This window comes from Nilaparvata lugens, chromosome 4, assembly GCF_014356525.2.
Source record: "Nilaparvata lugens isolate BPH chromosome 4, ASM1435652v1, whole genome shotgun sequence".
Classification (NCBI taxonomy): Eukaryota; Metazoa; Arthropoda; class Insecta; order Hemiptera; family Delphacidae; genus Nilaparvata; species Nilaparvata lugens.
This window is the reverse complement of record NC_052507.1, coordinates 19,949,235-19,970,003: the sequence shown is the minus strand read 5'-3', so window position 1 is coordinate 19,970,003 and position 20,769 is coordinate 19,949,235. Positions and strand designations below refer to the sequence as shown.

The 20,769-nt window shown below is 34.3% G+C and overlaps 1 protein-coding gene across 6 annotated transcripts in view; it reads right to left on the bottom strand.

Moving 5' to 3' along the window:
* Window positions 1-20,769, bottom strand: part of LOC111047668 (Kv channel-interacting protein 4) — a 157,330-nt gene that overhangs the window by 101,003 nt on the left and 35,558 nt on the right. Inside the window, exon 1 of one of the 6 annotated variants that reach the window (XR_005571168.1) lies at window positions 13,785-14,127. The exons of 4 other annotated variants lie outside the window; for them this stretch is intronic. The gene's annotated coding sequence lies outside the window, so the exon portion shown is untranslated. Of the gene's footprint in view, window positions 1-13,784; window positions 14,130-20,769 lie in introns of those variants that run through there. One more of the 6 variants, XM_039426890.1, reaches the window with a different exon arrangement.

Sequence of the window (20,769 nt, the reverse complement as noted above, 5' to 3'; positions counted from 1 at the left end):
TGAATGGGATCTCTCTAAATATAATCTTTTGAATTTGATTATTAATTGAAATCCACCAAACCTTTGAAATGAATCAAATTAATATTTCCACTGAGCAATTTATTGATAGTTCATATCAGGATATTTTTATCAACTTCATAGAGGTGAAGTTGATGAATATCTGCAGTAGATGTTAATCCTTACTAGTCTGAAAACCTGTAATAGGGTTTCATCTTCATTTATAAATCTTTCACCAGACAATTCCATCTGTGATACTTGATGATATGAAAATAATAAACATGTTTTGAACAACACTTGTGGAAATCCCACATTTGATATTCTTATATTCAATGATGCTTGAACCCTGACTTATCATTCCTCTCTGAGTAGAATAGTAGGGTTGTTTAGAATTCTGCTGTCCTGTTGAGATGGAGCATATAAGCATGGAGCACTATTGTGAGATGAAAGTTGGCAATTCGAGTACTTCAAGCATCCTGAACCCAGAATAGCAATACAAAGCTACTCTAACGAAGAGTAGGACGTCTATTCTAGGCGTGTTTCAATCGCACGTCTGATCTACTATTGCAGTTATCCGTCAGTTGAAAAGTTGAGATTGACTACTGGAAAAATTGTACTCATCAACTTGAAGCGTAATTTATTGAAATAGTTTGTGAAGCTGCTCTTCTGTAACTTGATATGAATGCTTGCTAGGCCTACTAGTAGTTCTGTGAACAGTAGACCTCACGCAGTATTCTCATCCACAAGTACCAGATGTCAACTGTTTTAAATGTTAACAAACTCATTTCACGTTTGAATTTGTATTCCATATGATATAATTCATCCAGTTCCGTGATGATCTTTCTACCTGATGAAAATTAATTTTTTAGAATCAAAAATATTATAATTTCTCCAGCATTATTTAGTTCATTTGTTTATTTTTATTCACCTATTAAATTAGTTTTTTCGAATGTGAGAATATTGATACTGATGGGCACGCATAATAATACCATGACTGCAAAACAAAATATTGAAACCAAAGACCTTAAAACTGCGATTAGACCAAATTTATTAAAAAAATGTTAATAACTCAATCCTTTTAGATATTACACACATATGTGTTTGTCAACTTCCGTTCAATCTAATAGAATCTATAAGGATTAAGTTATAACCATTTTGTTAATAACTTTGGTGTAAACCCAGCGATGCATACCTCTTTAATGTCTGTGATTGAAACTATAGACCTTATACAAATACAGTAATAGACTGGCTTCTCCACACATCTGTGTAATCACTTGTCAGCTGATTTATGATGAATGATAAAATTCTATAGTCTGATTTTTACCCTAACATTGGCGTATGAAGGAGGCTCCTTTTTCCTTTTATATTATCCTTGAAATGCCAATTTCCAATAACCTTGTATATACGTCGACGCGCAATTTAAAAAGGAACATACCTGTCAAATTTCATGAAAATCTATTACCGCGTTTCGCCGTAAATGCACAACATATAAATATATAAACATACAAACATTTAAACATCAAGAGAAATGCCAAACCGTCGACTTGAATCTTAGACCTCACTTCGTTCGGTCAATAATCAACATACGCATGATGCAATCTACAGTACTTGCTCTCTATTTCAACTGATAAATGGTTCTCAAAGTAAACCATACTTTGTGATGATGAAATGTGATGGTAAATTCTTCCGAGGTTAGCTCCTCTCTGATATTTCGAAAATTGGATAGAAAGAGCATCAAATAGAGTTTCATCACATGAATATTATTTTTATACAGTTCTTATAACATAACTAATTTTTCGAAAATTTTTATCATTCCTGGAGGAATACAGTTTTCGGGCTTAGCCTGTTGTTCACTCCCGACCATCAATATTATTAATTATGATTCATGACTCCATTATAAATGAGTTTAATTAATTAGTAATTATTGTAGAAAAACTCCAAAGGTAGCACTAATCGATCTCATAAGACGATAATAATCATCGATAGATGGGAACAAGTTTATTTTTTAGGATAATTTTCTATTTGACATTTAATGTATCTTAACAATAGCGTTCCTTGTTGATTAAAACGATTGTCTTATTTTTTAAAGTGAATAAAGTGAAAAGCAGTAAAAAGTATAACTATGAAGATACTTTTTATAGCGTAGTTAGTCAGGAAACTTAGAAAGATATGTTGTATAAGGATATTTTCCATATCGTAGATAGGGATCCAATTAATTTAGATTATTTCAGGTTATTCAGGTTAAAAAATATTCAAAATGGGTTCACATTATTTATAAATGCTTGTTTTTACTTGTGAAAGTTATTTTGTTGAGAGGATTCTTTATTTTTTGATACAATAAGTTCATCATCAAAATGATAGGGTGAGGAAAAATAAGGTAACCTTGTGCTATCCCTCTCCCAAATTTAGATAACACTCAGTCCGAAATAGGTTAAATCTTGTAGTTCTACAATTCACAAAAGGAATAAAACATAGCGAACAACGTGTAGATAGGGGAGTCTGACTGAGCTCGGCCAAATTCATTTCCTGATCATTAGGATTGTTGAACTCCAGAAATTAATCGATAGTCTATATTGATGATACAGGCAGGCTTTATTTCGAAGAGTTGTCAAAGCAATACTGCGCTACCGGATCATTAATCAAAACACTGCTCTGTATACTCCGACAGTCTATTTTCGGGGACGCAACACTAAATTTCTAAATCACACCGGCTCCCATCCCTCTTGCTCACCACACGTAACTTGGAGTTTCGAGAGGATGGAGACAAAGACAAATCGACAGGGTATTGTATGTGTTGTTGGGCCTGCGATATCCGGCGAGAAAACTGCAATGTTCAGTCGTCGAGTAGAGGTGGTAAGTGGAAAGAGTGGCTCTTTCCACTTTATTATTAACCGACGCTTCCACTGACCCCTCTCCCCTTCACCCAACCATCCACCCCCGGATGTGGTCTAACCACAAGCTGGTCTCTGGTCTCTCTTCAGCTCCAAGTCCAACTTATTTATCTGACAGCTCGCCGAGGAACGGAGTGTTCTGCGGCTTACCAGACAAGACACTCAGATGAGATATTTGCAATGACATCACTGTCAAACATTTGATTGCACACGACTAACTCTGTCTGTCTTCCAAACTCAAATATGAGTAACAAGATTATCATGACTGACGAATCGTATTTCGCCGTTGTGTGATGACTAGCAAGGTATCACCAATAATATCGATTCACAGTATTGGGTGTAAGTTTGAATAAACTGAACTTCAAATTTAACAGGAGCTGATTCCAGACTAGAAGCAGAGAAAACTTCTACACTTGTATCGATTGAGAAAACGTCTGTAGATCGTTTATTCTATACTAGAAGATAACAACGTTCAATAGGATCAGAGATTCACATTATTCGATTTGAATAACACGCCATCTGCAATCAAAATCAACTTGATCAGCTCGAGCTGAAATACTGCATTGTGTGCACTGTTAATGTGATTAGAAACATGTATGTAAATTTATGTCAAACTTTAGTGATGAGAGGAGATTCCCGAGATACATAATCCAAAATTAAAACTCAATAGATTTCTTCTAGGGTAGTTCTAGAGTCTATAGTATCACATCAAAGAACCTAGTGTTTGTGACGTGAGATGCTATGTACGGCAGAAAATATTGTGATATTTTGCTCAAGTCTAGGGGACTCATATTTTTCCTTGAATAAATCAACTTCCACATTCTAACTCAGCTAATAATCGTCCAGATAAAACGTAATGGGATAAATCATATTCAACTGGATGATAGGATATGATTCGAACAGTAACTAGTCATTCTATTTGTCTTGATTCAAATTTGAATATCAAATAAATTACATTTGATTGATAAATGAATGGTAAATATGGTTAAGAAAGAACTAGTCAACCCCTCTGAATTTACTTACTTCATGGCATTGAAAATCAATATCACAAATAATACTCTTGCAAGAGAACGTAAAACTTACATACACATTATATATATATATATATATATATATATATATATATATATATATAATATATATATATATATATATATATATATATATATATATAATACTGACATCAATGGTTAATATGGTTTAGGCAGTAGTAGTTACACTCCCTCTGTCTTGGCTCAACTTTCTTCGTGGCATAAAAATCAATATCGCAAATAATACTTTCGTAAGTGGACGTAAAACTTTGTCACTGAGAAAGGATTAAAGTTCGGTTGTTGATAGGATTGGTCGATTACTGGAGCGTGGCGGAACAGCTCTATTGTGCAATTGTGTATTGATGATGCGACGGTGGAGGTGGACACACCAACAGGTCCTTTTATTAATGGCCTCACTCATCTCATACCACTGACAATAATGAATGAAAAACACAGCCTGGCCCACGCACGCACCAATGATGGGTGACCAGCGTTCCATTCAAATGAACAATACTGGCAAATCAAGCTATCAAAACAATTATCACATCAGCATGATAAACTGTCATCCCATTCCAGAGCTCAATTTTAATTACGATGGTATTTAGATCTCATTCAACTTTTTAAATGATCGCAGAGTTTTTGGAATGAATCACTTCGGTTAATCATTAACCAATAATGAATTAATATCATAGTCATATAGTTACCAACTTGACATAAATAAGCATACATGGTCGCTAATATTTATAACAGATTATTCATAAAAATAATGAAATGTTCATTCATAATAAATTAGAATATTTGAAGAAGATGATGGTTGAAACATTCCTTGAAAGCATTTAGTTTATTTTTCTATCTTACTATTGAGCCAAGGATAATAAATTATTGTTATCATCATACTTCACTTTTAAAAAAAGATTGACAAGATTTCGCATTTCGAATTGCAACTTGATATCAAATGGGAATTCCATAGGATTCTATGAAATCCTGATGATCAACAATATGATTGCATTCCCTTGCACTGATCACTTCAGACACAAGAACTTTAAAAAATTAATCTGGAAATTTTGTAATGCTATCGAGAAACTGATTCAGTCCTCTTTTGATGATTATTTGAATGAGAAAGTACGAGTGAAAAATATATTATTATGATGTTTCCATAGAATATTGCGTTACATGTGGTCTTCAAGGCTTCTCAGGTTTTCACAAGCATCGGAGAAAGGATTATTGGGAGAGTAATTATTTGATAGTTGAAAATATTTGAATATCCACTGCAAAACTCAATTTGAGTGACAAAAAATCTTAAAGTTATGATTCTTATTTTATGAGATCTGCTTTTTGATTTGCCAAGTGTTATTTTAGTCATGACAATCTGTGGAGAGTTCAACTCAATAAAGAATCAAACTTATAAGATTGTGATTGAGTTACTTAACATGATTTCAATTCTCAACAAATTCGAGCATGCAATTATTGAGCAAATTCTCAGATGACTTGTCATTCATAAAGGGTGATTCCACATCCTAGTATGGTTGAATGAATAGGAGTGTTGATATATGAGAACAATCATTGAGCTGCAGACATGCCTGAATGCCATACAAAGCACGTAAATGGCTTAAATCTAGGATTTGGAAGGCGCATGCTCAGCTGTAATGCAACGAATGGATTCCGTGGAAGATGATCGTCAGGCATTTGATGGAGACAAGTGAAGCGAGTTACGTGAAAAGCAGCGGACATAGCGCAAAGGAGATTAGGTTAAATCGTTGCTGGGACGAAAGCGAGAGTACAGAGGACAGAATGATGGTAGGAGGGTGAGAGCGGAAGGTCATTTTGAAGGGTCGGTCTTGACAGATTATGTGAGAATGGACCTGCACAATCTAGGTCCGGAAACAGAGAGGCTGAGAGCAGGACAGCTACCAGATTGATACACGCACTAGGTCATCTGGACCTGGACCCACTTTGACTAGTTGCTGCAAGAAAGGTTTCCAACCTTGGGTCTCCCCTCAACATGGAGGACCATTGGAAAAGTCTCCTCTGCTTGAATTGACACAGATGGAAACGTATCTCTAGGAGTGTTTCCTTCGTGAAATTCGAAAGTAACTCCTGAAAAAATATTCTTATTCTTCATTATGTTGATTCATTCCCACATTGAATCTTACTAAATAGATTTTTTAATATTGAATAACTCTTTTGTTATCTTCTCTCCTCGAGTTAACACAGATGGAAACGTGTCTCTAGGAGTGTTTCCTTCGTGAAATTTTGAAAGTAACTCCTGTGAAAATCTTCTGATTCTACATTATGTAGATTCATTCCTACATTGAATCTTAATGAATAGATTTACAACTATGAAATAACTCTTTGAGTAATAGTGGGAATGATGATGTGAGAATTTCCTTGCTGTTTTCAATAAGAAAACATGAATTATTGTTAACTTCGAATGGTTGCATTGGTTTTTATATTTACTGGATACCTATTTCTGGTCCTTGGACAATTTTAATAATGTTGGAGGACAAAAATGATGCTTTTTCCAAACAGATATGAATTTTTGACAATATTAAGACTTCTCATTCAATACCAACTTCAACATCACAAACCTCTTCTAGCAGTTCATCTCTTTTGAAATTGAAAATTATAATCAAATCTCAATAATTGCTCATTTGAAGCTTCAACCTTCAATGATTACTAGAAATTGAATTTTTCACTGGAATATTTAATTATAATCCATATACTACTAATGTATTATCCACGTTGTTTTTCAGTTTAAAGAAGATCAGAAATTCATTGTCTTGAAAATCGTATATTTGTAATCATAGCTCATTTTCAAGAAATGTAGCCTACTACTGTATTTCCCAAGAAGAAGTATCGTTGATGTTTATTTATTTAAAAAATACTCTGTAATTTGTTTGTTATAACTTACACGAAGTGAAATGAATACAAAAGCTGTTTTGTATGGAATAAAAACATGCATCTTTATTATTAACGAAATGATAAATTGGAAACATGAATCGAATAATCCATTCTCTAGGATAAGCATGAGAACAACAACCTCGTTGCCTAGCTGACTTTTTGTGCTGCCACACTCTGGCAACATAATAAATATGATTGAATATATGTCATGTAATGTAAGTAATGTCTCTTAAATAATGTAATATAATAATTGTTAGTTGTAAATGATAATAATAATGATGCTCAGTTACAAGAGTGTAGCTACTGTACAGCATTTTTGAATTCAAGTTTATATTAAGAATTGTGTAAGAATGTAATTTTAAAAGAGTGCATGAAAAGGAAATCCGAATAGTCCCAACTTTCCCGTGTGAGTTGGCAACCACTGATCTTGTATCAATTTTATTAGTTTGCTTGACACTGAATGGTCTTTCTATAGTATATAGGCTACTCAGTGCCAAACTGATTAAGTGACAGAATTTGAATCCTTAAATCTTATTGAGAAATTATTCTCAACTCATTGGCAACCTGACAAAATTAGACGTTATCTAGTAGCCAATCGCAACTGGAGCCACTGGGTTCCAATAACATCTGGATAACATTCTGATCCAGCTGAATCCCATCTTATTTTCTTCTAATAAATGGGTTATTCCACACCTGTATCCTAGAGAAAACAAATTGCCAGCATAGACCCGATCTTGTTTGAAGACGTTAACTGTCGGTCCCGGCCGATATATAACAGTCGTGAAGACCATTGACGGCTTAATTAATACTCTACTCAATCGTCAGGAAATCTTCACCAATAAAAGCCATACAAATGCTATCACCATCTTAATAGAAATATATCATCGACAGATTCAACCCAATCCATGTTTTCATAAATCAAAGTTTTTCTAAATCGTGATCAGTGAGTTAGTTCATTGTTTTATAAGTGTAGATTCTAGTAATATCAATATAGAACTTGAAACTTAAAGTAGATCCATGTATTGCAAACAGTGATAAGATTGTGAATTCACCTTATGTGATTAGAATAGATATGATTTACAATGTATGTTATTGATTTGATAATTCACTGAACTTCATGGGGATTGAAATTCTCAGTATAACATTTTTTTTGATTTGAAACCTGATAATTTAGTAAAATATCTTAGTCCCAAATGGTTCATGAACAACAGGGAAAGTATCTACAAAACAGAAGTTTTTATGTTGAGTCTGTACCCTGTTATGAGAACCTTATAAGTAAATCACTCTTTTGTTCCAGCACTCTACCAAATAACTCTCGGAAATGTATTCCTGAGTTTCAAGAAACAGTTTCACGTTATCAAATATAAAGATTTCTGCTTTATTCGATGATAAAGTAGACTGATTTGATCGTCGAGAAAGGAAGTTTCTGTTTTGAATTTTCTGGTGTTTGGGTCTATAAAAGTATACGAACATCTCAGAAAGACTTTACTAGTTTCCTACTAGTAAAAAGTATTATGGACTGTGCCTTTTAAAATTATGTCTCTAAGGTCTCTTACAAGCGAATGTGTTATTTTCCTTACAATATCCGATGAAAGTTTCCTTTCCTCTCATAAAATATCTGGACTGACGTTCACACGCCTCATGATCGATAGTACCTTACTCCATCTTCTTTATTGTAACTGCAAGCAGCTCTCGCCCTATCTTTGTCTGTCAACATTCCTTACTTCCACTCGTTTACCCAGCTCCAATATTTCTCCCTTCTCACACATTTCTCAAGGTATCTTTCTCCTTCATCGGATTCTTCCTCTTCATTCTACCTCAAACGTGAACATTATTTGGAACAAACTTTGTTTTCTGTATAGCATCTTGACATTTTCTTGTAATTGGAAATCATCTATTACTTAAACCATTTTCACGGTTCAGTATATAAAATTCTTGATTCCCTTTACTAAGAAAAATATTTTCTCAACCAACCTTTCCCAAACCACATTTTCTGGAATAATATGAATCAAGTTTGTTTTTTCAGTTCTTTTCCAAAATTATTTCTTTAATATATGAATCTTCTCTATTCAAGTGATAATAATGTGAAATATCTGTTCTATTTTTTGTTTTGAAGCATCTAAATTTGAAAATTTACTTTGTGACTGAACATATTAGTGGTCTGGAAATTTTGCAAAGTGAAGAACTACAAGACTTAACCTATTTCGGACTATGTGTAACCATATCTAAATTGGGGAGAGGAATAGCACAAGGTTACCTTATTTTTCCTCTCCCTATCATTTATATGATGTATACTTATTATATCAATCAATAAAGAATAAAGAATAAAGTACACTTTCCGCAGAAAATTTACTCAAATTGAGAAAAACACTTAGAAATAGTTTTTCTAAGGCTACTTCCATATTGAGACGCGACGCGACGTGACACGTCGTTACCCGTCTGTCAGATGACCATGATATGATCATAATAGTATAAAGTTCGCACGTGCTAGCTTTGTCTCAATGCGAGCATTATGATATAATCATATGATTTTAACTCATCTAGTAGACTTGGGCCCCGTCTCAATTTATGCGACTGGCCTAAGCCTCCACGGTTCACTTAACAATACTCATTGACAAATCGATTATACTCAATCTTGATTCTCCAATCACTCTAGTTCATTAATTTATCATACGCCACAGTCTGTGGCACGTATTTGTTGAAATAGCTGAAATGGTTCATCAGTCAGCCCACAACGCAATAAGTTGCCAAAGAGAACTTCTCATGAAGGTGTGAGAGCTCTACAGTACACAATCTACATCTTCATCCCTTTACCGTAGTATTTCTCATAAATCAACGTATGATTGATAACTAAGAGCATAGCTTATTGAAAATTCTGGCTGACTGATAGCAGAGACAAACAAATACGCTTATCCTTTATGCTGATGGCTTGAAAAAGTGACAACTTCCGATCAGTTTACTACGACTCACATCACATCTCACAAGTACCTTGATTCTAGCCGGCTAGACATCCAAAAGCTTTTGAAAAATCGTACACAATATATTCTGTTCGATAATAGCGAGGTTTTTCCACATTATTTTTCCTAACAATAGAAGAAGAATATAGCAATATCTTTCTCAAAAGCCTACTGCAGGATATTCAACACTGACTTTTGTACGCCCTGAATGCATAACGATTACTTTTTGTGAATGTAAATCACTCAAGAATTTCACCCTCTCATTCAGTATAATATTCATCTTTATTCTTCTATCATCACTTAGAAGAGAAAACCATATCTTTGTCTTTTATGAATAGAAATATAAATCTGAGTACAATTTTTAAATCATTTCGTCACGACATATTCCGGCTACTAATGCCATTATTTATATCCAAAAGTAGCCCTATAGAAAAAAGACTTCGTCTTTTAATACGGCAGATGAATCTTCTGCTTTGTGATGAGCCAAACGAGAAGAGCAAGATCGAAACATATTTTAGCCTACTAACATTTGGGTAAAATCAATATAGCTAATCAGAACTTGGATCATGAATTCTGGGGCTGTTTAGAGGAGCTTCTAACAGTTTGGTGCGTATTCCCTGAGGCAATCCACATTGTGGTATTACAATGATGTTGATTGACTGAGTCTGATTGACTTTGAGCTTGAGTTTGAGTTTTGATAAGATTTGCGCCGGCACTGTCAATCATTCATTCAATCACAGATTATCACCACTCACGTCTTCAATGGCGGATGGCTTAACTGGGATTGTCGTGAACGGGGTTAAATAAAATACTCAAACTCAATTCAATCTTCACAGAGACTTGTTATATGACACTTTCCCATGGACCTATACAAAATTATCTAAATTGAAACTCTGTTTCCAAACTCTTGATTTCAGTATCAATCGAGGTTATGATGTCTATCTTGAGTTTTATTTGAGTAGAATTCTTGAGAGTTAAAAAGGTTAATAAGTTCATGGAAAGTAAGTTCTCCTCAACCTTCAATATATCATATATGATGAACTTTCAAAATGAAAAATTATCAACTTCTAGGATTTATGTGTAGACTGATCTTTGGTGTTATTGGTATTGAATTGAATGGTGGTTTCAGATCAATAGTCTTATTCAACAGGTAATCAATTGAGAACAATAGGAATTCCTGATTGATTGATATTGACACTCACAATCTTACATGTTTACAAATCTATATGTTCTCGTGCTTGTTGGGCTATCAAATTAATTGATATGTTCATATTTCAAGAATTCAAAATGTTGAGCTTGACTCACATGATATTTCAATGTTGAAATCTTATCAAATAATTATTTTGGGTTCAATAGAGTTAGGCCTGATTATTGAACGGAACGGAACTGTCTATTTGGGCACAATACAGAGAGTTTTTCAGAGAGGAATCACTATGAAAGGAAACATTCTCAAGGAAATATTTACATTCTGAAAGGAAATGGTGAACAGAGACTCATGTTTTGTATGTTGAGTGAATGGAAAAGAATGGAAAATGTTCAGCAGAGGATGAACAGAAGAAATCATCATAGGCTTGAAACACCATTTAATAATTCACAATTCGTAGCAATCTTCTTCACCCTGAATAATTGATTCCATCTTTATGGAGTACTGAGATACCTCAGGGAGATATGTCGGATATTACTCCAACTTGAGATTTCTACCCTCAGGCTACTTAGGTAATATTCTTAATCTGCTTGAAACTGATTCAGAAAGCTTTCAATCTGAGCCACCTCATCATAGTAAGAACGACTAATGTCAATTTTCTTCCAAAATGAAAAACTGTACTTTCCACGGGGAATTCACAGTTGAACTAACAAGAGATCGGATGAATTTGCTTCATAATAGGGATGAGATATTATTCTTTCGCTCCACCAAGCGTAGTGAGTAAACTCCATCCTCCACTTGTGTTGGAAGCAAGTTCGCTGATATTTCTTATTATTTCATCTAACTACTCGAATAATATTAGATATCTATTTACGGTTTTGGCAAATAGAGGGTTGGAATGTGAAGCGAGCCTGGCAACTTTCAAGTAGCTTATGATCAATTGAAACAAATATATGGATATTTTGTACATTAATTTGAGTTCCATAGAAAAAGCAAGATTTTTACTTATCAATTTAATTTATTTATTTAATACAGTTGCTTTTTAGGAAATTATCCTAAAGCAGTTTTTTACTTCCGTTGCTTAAGTTGATGATCGAAGTTTGTAGGAGACATTTTTTTCATTTTATGCTCCTATGAATTTCAACATGAATTGATCGGTTCCTATGCTTCTATGTACTATCAATATTATCATTGGCTGATATTCTTCTATCATGTTGCGGTAAACATACAATTCCTTTCCATATTTATTTGTTCGTATATTCAATCATAAATAATTATTATAATTATAATATGAGAAGGCACAACAGGTTGGTGCACAAAACTGTCTATTTTCAAATTGATTGATTCATACTCAATATAGGATTATTGACGTTCATTAATTTATAACAAATGAGATGAATTGAGATTAGCATTGCTGGACTAGGAATCGGTCTGATATCTCACAGAACAAGTAATATAACTGTGAAGTGGAAAATGGTGATATAAATCAAAGTTTGTATTTTTATGGATCGATGTAGAGTTAAGAGGGGAGAAAATAACGTGAAAGCAGCATACTCCGAAAATCGATTCAGATTGAATTTGATGTCCCCACTAGGTCACGAGGGCGCTACATCTAACAGCCTTCATTTCGGAGGAGATGAATGAGATTGCTGCGATTGTTGCAGCTCCAGTAACACTAGTCAGTATCCGAATTTTCCATTAATTTTTGGAACATGACAAAATGGTTATCAAAAGATGTTGTTTTGATCTTCACTCTTTTATGAATTTTTATTAGATGGTAGTCTTCTTTTTCTTCTTCTGGTGCCTATCCGTTACCGAATGTTGGCAATAATTCTGGCAATTATAACTTTGTTGACAGCTGCTCCAAAAAGTTCCGGGGTGAACACTGCAAACCATGTTCTCAAATTCTTCAACCAGGAAATTCGCCTCTACCAACACCTCTCCTGCCAAGAACTACATATGGTAGTAACTATTAGTAAATATTTCTTTGTATCTCAGATTGTGGTCTCTTTTTGTTAGAATTTCTATAAATAGTATTTCGCTTGATCAAGAATTTCTTAGAGTGCATCTAGGAGTACATGTGGAATTGCTCATTTTATCACTGTTTGAGAATAGACTTATATTTAGTTTCTGAATCAATGATTCTTTTAATTCAAGGTAAGTCGTTCAGGATAGTCAGTGATCTGAAAATGCAATCAACGTATACTAGAAAATCAAACAGTCATCCCTACTACACGCGGCTTAGCATTCACTTGGATGCGAATCGGGAATGAATGTAATGATTTTTCCAATCATGAAGAAAATTATTATTCCAATAATAGGTTAATCGTTCAGGGTTCAATCAGATTAATTTGTAAGTTAGCAGATTAATAGCAGCTTAACTGGAAATGTAGAAATGAAATTCACTTCTCAATGGGAATCGGAACCTCAAGCTCAACTTTTAGAATCTGTTTTCAAATCCAGTGGTTAAAATAGTAAGGTTTTTGCGATTGATAAGTCGCGACCATTCAGACCAATTTATTTTCCCAGGATTAATCAGTCCATCAGTCTAATAGGAGTTGTACACTCATCGATGAACAAGAGGAATGAAGTCATAATAGAAATCCGCGTATAGCATTTTCATTATCCTTCCTTCGAAACAACTGAGAAATGGATTACAAAAACAACTGACCAACTTTCAAAATGAAATCCCTTCCTCTTACTAAACCACCTGTGGATGCGGAAAACAGACGCTAGCTCACTGCATTGAAACTTCCTAAATGAAACGTACCAGCTTACTTATTCCTTCTTCACTGATTATCAATCAATAATTATGGTTACTAATTTGCATGGTTGATGACTTAGAGTGTCTATGATTACTTACCAGAAAGGTGACCACGTATCAGCAACGAGATAGGAGTTGAAAGAATGCACTAAAAGTTTATTCGAGAGTTAATTGATAGAGTTTTCGAACTTAAATTTGTGAGTAAACCTTTAATGGAAAGTTCTTGTTGGAGAAACCCTTTGGGTAAACAATTGGCAGACGTGGTGGAAGGGGCCAGTAATGGATGAGCACAGGTTATTTTGCGGATGGTGTGTTCTCGACAAGTGTTGTAGGGATAGTCGACTAGACTTGGTCCCTCTCGGGTCGGCGTTCGTCACGCAACTGGACTGAATTGAGGAATGAGGAGCCAACTCACTCACTCACTCACACAGCCAAACTGCGCTGTAAAGGCTCGCTACACAGACGCCAAGTAAAGCGTCCCGACGCCCAGAATCCGTTGCTAAGCAACCAAAATGCCACGCCCTCCCCACTACGTCTGTTTCCTCGTTCTCAGTTCAATCGTAAAAGTCGCATAAACATAGGCAAGCTGATCAAACGTCAGACCGTTAAAGGGATTTATTTATTCGCATTCAGCCGACTTCTATTTCTGCTGTCTGACTCGCCAAATGCTCAGCATATCTTGATGGTATCTTAGAACATTTCCTGACATTTTTTCATGTTGACAACAGTTTGTTTGTCTACAGTAGAAGGCACACTACGTTGACAATATTCTACAACACTACTTCGATACTGCTGGCCCCAGCAGTTTGATGACAATGCCTGAAATGAACCAGAACAGCAGAGCACTAGCCTTTCCTTCCTCTAATGGAGAATGCTCCCCACTCCTACTAAAAAGATTATCTTATCAAAGTGTTATATCATTCAGAGTTTGAGTCAATAATCCTCTCCATCTTAACGGATATTGGTTATCGTAGAATCAGGAATCAATAAAAACATCTTTTCCGCAAAATAAATATCAAAACAAAAATAACAGTTTGTGGGACACATATTTATGCTGTGGGAGCTCTCAATAATAATTAATGGAGAAAATTGAATAAGTAGTGTAGTGAATTCCACATTGGCCAGTTGAAAGGAAAAAAGTGAGTCCAGTCAATAAAAGTGAAATTGATTGGAAGAGTCAATAATCAATCGACTTTTACAGTTTTTTCTTATAAATCAGTGTGCATTTACTTACTCTCCATGAAACTAATTTTCACTCCAAATTATATTGATTTTACACCAATTCAAAGTGAAGTGATCTCCGCACCTCACAGAACTATCTAGCTGTTTATAAATAGTAAATACTCAACTTAATTGACTTGAAATTTTAAACCGACTTATTTGGGGAAAAAATGTTTTCATTCTGCTGATAAATGAGAAATTCTGCTTAACATGAGAAATATTCTCCAATCCAATGCCTGGGAATATGAAAATTACTGTTTTTTATATACTATTTTCAAGTACCGCTCTTCTGATAAAATCTTGAGATCCTTAAATAATGTCAAGAGAGGAGCTGATAATTTCATAAATTTTTGATGAATAGATACGACAGAAGATATTGATAATTTGACGTATAACTGAGTGCTTATTGAAGAGTTTTTTATTAATCAATATGTAAAAAAGAGCTCTCACCAAAGCTTGTGTGTTTTTTTAGGGTCACCAATATTTTCGTGTTCATTGACAGAGATACGATGTATATCATCACGATATCCAGTACTCGGTAAATATCACCAACAGTGTGCAATGCTTTTTAGCTGATGAATCATAAGGTGGTCTGTCTATAAAAAAAGAATGTCAACAGAATATTCTCCTGTGTACCGAGCAAAATTCTGATGGAGTGTCAACAATATCGGATGATTGAAAGCTGTAAACCAAGTCAATTCTTTCTATCGTATATAAAATATTATTTATATTGGATACTCAAATATGAAGTCAATTACCACAAATTGATATATTCCATCGAGTTATATTTGGAAAGTTTTGCTCGCTAATCATCACTCATTACTTATATATGATCTAGGAGATTATAAATGATTTTCTTTCACAGAGACTGATTCAAGAGTTGAACAAACGGTAATTTGATTATTCTATTATATTAATAGAATAATATTTTGGTATTATAAACCTTACAAAATAAAGTTCACACTCTCATTGGAAATGTAGATAATAATGAAATCTCGTCTGGTTCTCTAACGCAAATGCAACATCTCAAACAATTCTCCCACAGGTGCAAACACCTTGAGCATTCTGGAGCAAAACTATCAGGTAGCTTGATAATATTGAAATGTTGTCTCTCTATCACCAAAATGTCTCTTTTTAATATCATGGGGCCCGTTTCCGGAAAGTCACATGCTCAGTGACATGTCAAGGATTTACACACACTCCCATGATATTCTTCTTGGAGATGGAATAAAACACGATGATTCAAGGACGTGAACTTAATAGCAGCTTATTAAATATTCATCAGGAGACGAAAATGTAATATCATTTTTGAACATCAACAAAGAGTTGGTAGTTGGATGAACGCGACAGATATAATCAACTCTAGCCTAGAAAGCGACGATTCAAGACACGAAGAAGTAGTAATCATGTGGAAAGAAAGCAGCAGATGTGTTGATGTTTTACTTTGACCTGCGAATTGGTGACCATGAGGGCAACGGCAAGGGCTTGAGTGCCCCGGGGGCAAACTGCGGTTAAGGGCTGCGTGCTGTACACTGTTGTCGTTCCATTTTAACAACACTCGTCGGCAAAACATTTACTTTCTTGGCTTTGTACGAGTCACTTCAAACTCTTCCCGAGACGCTTCTTACGAGTGAGACTAGCGAGTGAAACTAGTCATTTCCACCATTCCAGCAGGTGTTTCTCTAAAAGGTTTTTTTAAGAAACTGTTTCCAGAATGTATCAAAATTGCATTGCAGCCTGAACTATTCATTTCCAACATGAGAGTGAGATGTGATCCCCTTCACTGAATCGATTTCTGACATTAACTAGGTCAATATTTTACTATGTCGCAAAAATAGTCTCCATTGAAGGTATTCAATCAATTATTTTTTTTAATCTAGTATTTTTTCAATAATTTGTTATTACTTGTTCTGTTTAGTCCAGCTTGTTCCTCTTTCCCTCAAATCTTGAATGTAGCAGAACGAAGGCTACTGCTGAAGTCAATCACTGTCATAAGTGAACTGAATTATAACCTCTGGACTTAGTTCTTATCCTGGACTTAGCAAAGGAATGAAATCAATAATAGTTACAAGTTACAAGGTTATAATAGCTGATTATACCCTAAAATCATTTAATCTCTACATATTATCATACTAGTAATACCAATATTAATTTATCTTTATATATCTTTACATCTTTACCCATTTTCATGAGAACGACTGCTTTTTACTAATCAAATTGCAAGAGGAAATTCATAGCATCCAACAATGACTGTATCCTGTAGAAGTATTTGTTGAATTGTTGGTCCTGACCGAGGACCATATATTATATATCGTGAGGCTCATTGACTGTTAACGACTTTAATAAATATAATTATATTCATTCGAGAGGGACCTTTTTGTAACTTACAGAAAGACATACAAATTTACTCTTTCTAAAATTTGGCAAATAGTCATTGCAGTCCTAACTTATTGTGATTAAATATAAATTATAATTGAAATATTATCAATTCATAAACATTAATTTTGAATCACTTTTTGCTTTTCGAAAAAACGACTAGCAGTCAGATACTTTACAATAAATGAATTAATCACTCACTGTGAACGTGAATGGCGGAATTGTCGAAAGATCTCGTTGTCACAGTGAGTGATTAATTCATTTATTGTAAAATATCTGACTGCTAATAGTTTTTTCTAAAATCAAAAAGTGATTTAATAATAAGCAGTTCGTGATGGAAAGCAACATTGAAGAATTAATTTTGAATCATCATTGTAAATGAATTATTGTGAATCATTATTGTAATATTACATTTTGTCGCTAGAAGCGAAATGTTATATTCAACTGATAGACAGATTAGATAATAATGAGGGAGCCTATCGAGGTCTTAGTGGCATAGGGGTGTATTGAATGTGGAGTATTAAAGCTGGAGAGAAATGGTAATACAGACGCTCGACACTCTATACTATCGTTGAAATATTTCTAGGTCTACTATAAATTATTGCTGCTATCAATAACTGCTACCGTCACAGTTCCTTTCAGTGAGATCCAAACTACGCCATTGGAAATGCTTAAATTCAACTTGTGTTTTGAGTAAGCTGAAATTAATAACGCCGCAAGAGAATCTAGGCTTATTTACAGAACGGTTCAGTAACGCATGCATAAATCCATCTCGTCCAAAGTACTTTTGGTGAGTCATATTGCTTTTCAATGATACTCACAATAAGCATACGATCCATGATAAAATCTCCAAGGCCGGTTTATTTTGAAACTATTGGATTTTGTATGGAAAGGTGATCAATGATTCGATTCCTATTGAATAACATCCCTGATGAATAAATCTTATTAGTTTACAAGGCTGATTTGATCAACAAGCACATCCGAGAACTTTGATTGCAATGTTTCCCAAAAGCTAAATATTGAAGTCCAGTATCTCGTATGCTCGGTATTAATAGAGAAGAAGCTCATGGCTGGTTGGAGTCGTCGACCCCTACAATATTACATCTGTAAAATTTATGACATGGCCTCTAACCTCCTCTCTAGTTGTCCGATCCTGTTTACGAGCACATTAATAAAATATATTATATATGCTGTGCATGTACATATTGATGTCCGTTCACTCACTATATTACACCAAGATATTATTAAGATGGAAGGCATATTGCATTTTATAATGAATAATAATTATGAAACTGAATAAAATCATCTTATATTGAGAAATTGACACAACTTCGTGACAAAATAAGAAAAAAGGGGTGTAAGTCGATGGATTATTTTTCTCTTCACTCAGATGAAAGGTAGTACATTAGAGAATCGAATATTGGTATCAGTATTGATTATTATAATTCGTATTATCTAAAAAGATATTACTAACGCCGATAAAACACACGCCTGTAATAATTGAATTTCACACTTCATTATTGTAACCATAGACACAAGATAACATATCATTTGAACTCTCAATAAATTCTTCCAACACATTTTTTTGATAGTTGCAAATTATTTTTATCAGATGATTTCATTAAAATATGAATGATTGAAGAATACGATTGTACGGTGATAGATAGCCCTTTATTTCAACTATTATATTATGTTGGCATAAGAAAGCTAAAATTTCTGCAGAAATCTTCCATAATTATTTATTTTCAACCAATAGTTTTCAACCAAAACAGCAATTCCAATTTAATTATTGATGTCTAGCGTTGCCTCTATTACAGTTTTTTTTTTTAAATAATGATCATAATTATAGTTATTGCAACTTTAATCTTTTATCTATTGATTTCAATGATATATTTGATGCATATTACTAGTACGGTTTCTGATTGATGGCTGACACTAAAATATTTTTTTCCAACTCTTTGATAGTAAGTTGAGTCGCAAATTGGAGATAGTTAACCTAATTAACCTAGTTAGCATTTTATTAGTATAGGGTGCAGGTAGTCCGTTTGTATCCCACTATCGTGAGCTTATAACACACAACGCTAATGTCATACAGCCGTTGGAACGGGTTGAGTTTTATGGGTGTCCAGTATTCTAGTCTCATTAGTCGTACAACATCGACACGGGCAAATCAAAGGATAGACTGAAGTAGTGAGTGTTTGTGATTTTGTAGCGACGAGTCTCTAATCAATGCCAACAGAGATTAATAGGTCGGCCTCACCGTAACTACAGACTACTCACTCACTACTTCTCACGTGGCGATCATTAGTGATAGTCCCTAACTGAATTCCTTTCTTCTCTATTGGATGGATCAATAATAGATTACTAGACTCTAACAACCTCCCCTATTTGTCTTTGAAGCGCGTCTTACATTTTTAAACACTCATTTGAAAGAACTGTACAAAACTGTTGGCTTGGTTCATCTCTTACAACCAGGCCGCATTTGGGGAGAGCGCAAAAACTTAACATGCTTCAAAGATGTTGATTGTCTGGTTCCAGAACTGATACTGGAACAATTCCAATTCTGCGATAATATTTCGGATCCAGCAGAAAGAATTATTATCATTCTTGTGTTTCATGCGGTGCTGTGAGCTGTGAGTAGGGCAAGGCGCTCAACTGTATGCCGCAAAGCTGTTTGCAGATGTGCAATGTGCGATCGATCTATCTCCTTATTTCCTATCATAACTGGTTGGAATTACTAAAACATTGTACGTTGTGATTCTACGTTTATTCTTCTATGGATGGGATGTCACAAATTGTATACAGTGTAAAGACGGTTGTCGTGATAGTAAAATTAATATCATGAACCTACTATTCTCCAACTATATAATATTACCGAATTAATAAAAATTTATAAAAGCTTGTAGTACCTTTATATTAAAAACTTCAAAATAGAAGGGTACTACAAGTTTTTATATTGTTTTAGTTAATTTGAATAAGGTAGCCCATATAAGTGAAGTGATTTTATAGAATTACCGAACTATACATGAGTTGCATAAATTCATTTTCCTCCATGAAATAGCAAGCTGTATATTCATAATAGCTTTTACTTATGGGGCTACAATAATTCAGTATGATATATATTCCTGAGAGCTGGCAAGCCCTTTCAAACTTGAAAATTGAATAATTCGGCACATTTCTACACAAATCTATTAAAACTAATCTGATCATGAAAGATTTCAAACACAAAGCATGAGGTCTGAGAACCAGAACTTTTTAGAGAAATTGTTACTTTAGCAATTCATGAGAAATCTATCTTTCCTATGATTGAAAATATTTCAGAGTAGGTTCAAATGGTCCTATTGTGAATAAGATGGAGGAAGACAGGCTACCAATGTTGGTGCTCAACTACGAGCCAGTAGGCGAGTAGACCGAGGGCTTCCAAGGAAAAGATGGGAAGATATGAGATTCGGAGCAGGCAGAGGTACCTCTCCCTGAAAGGTAGAAG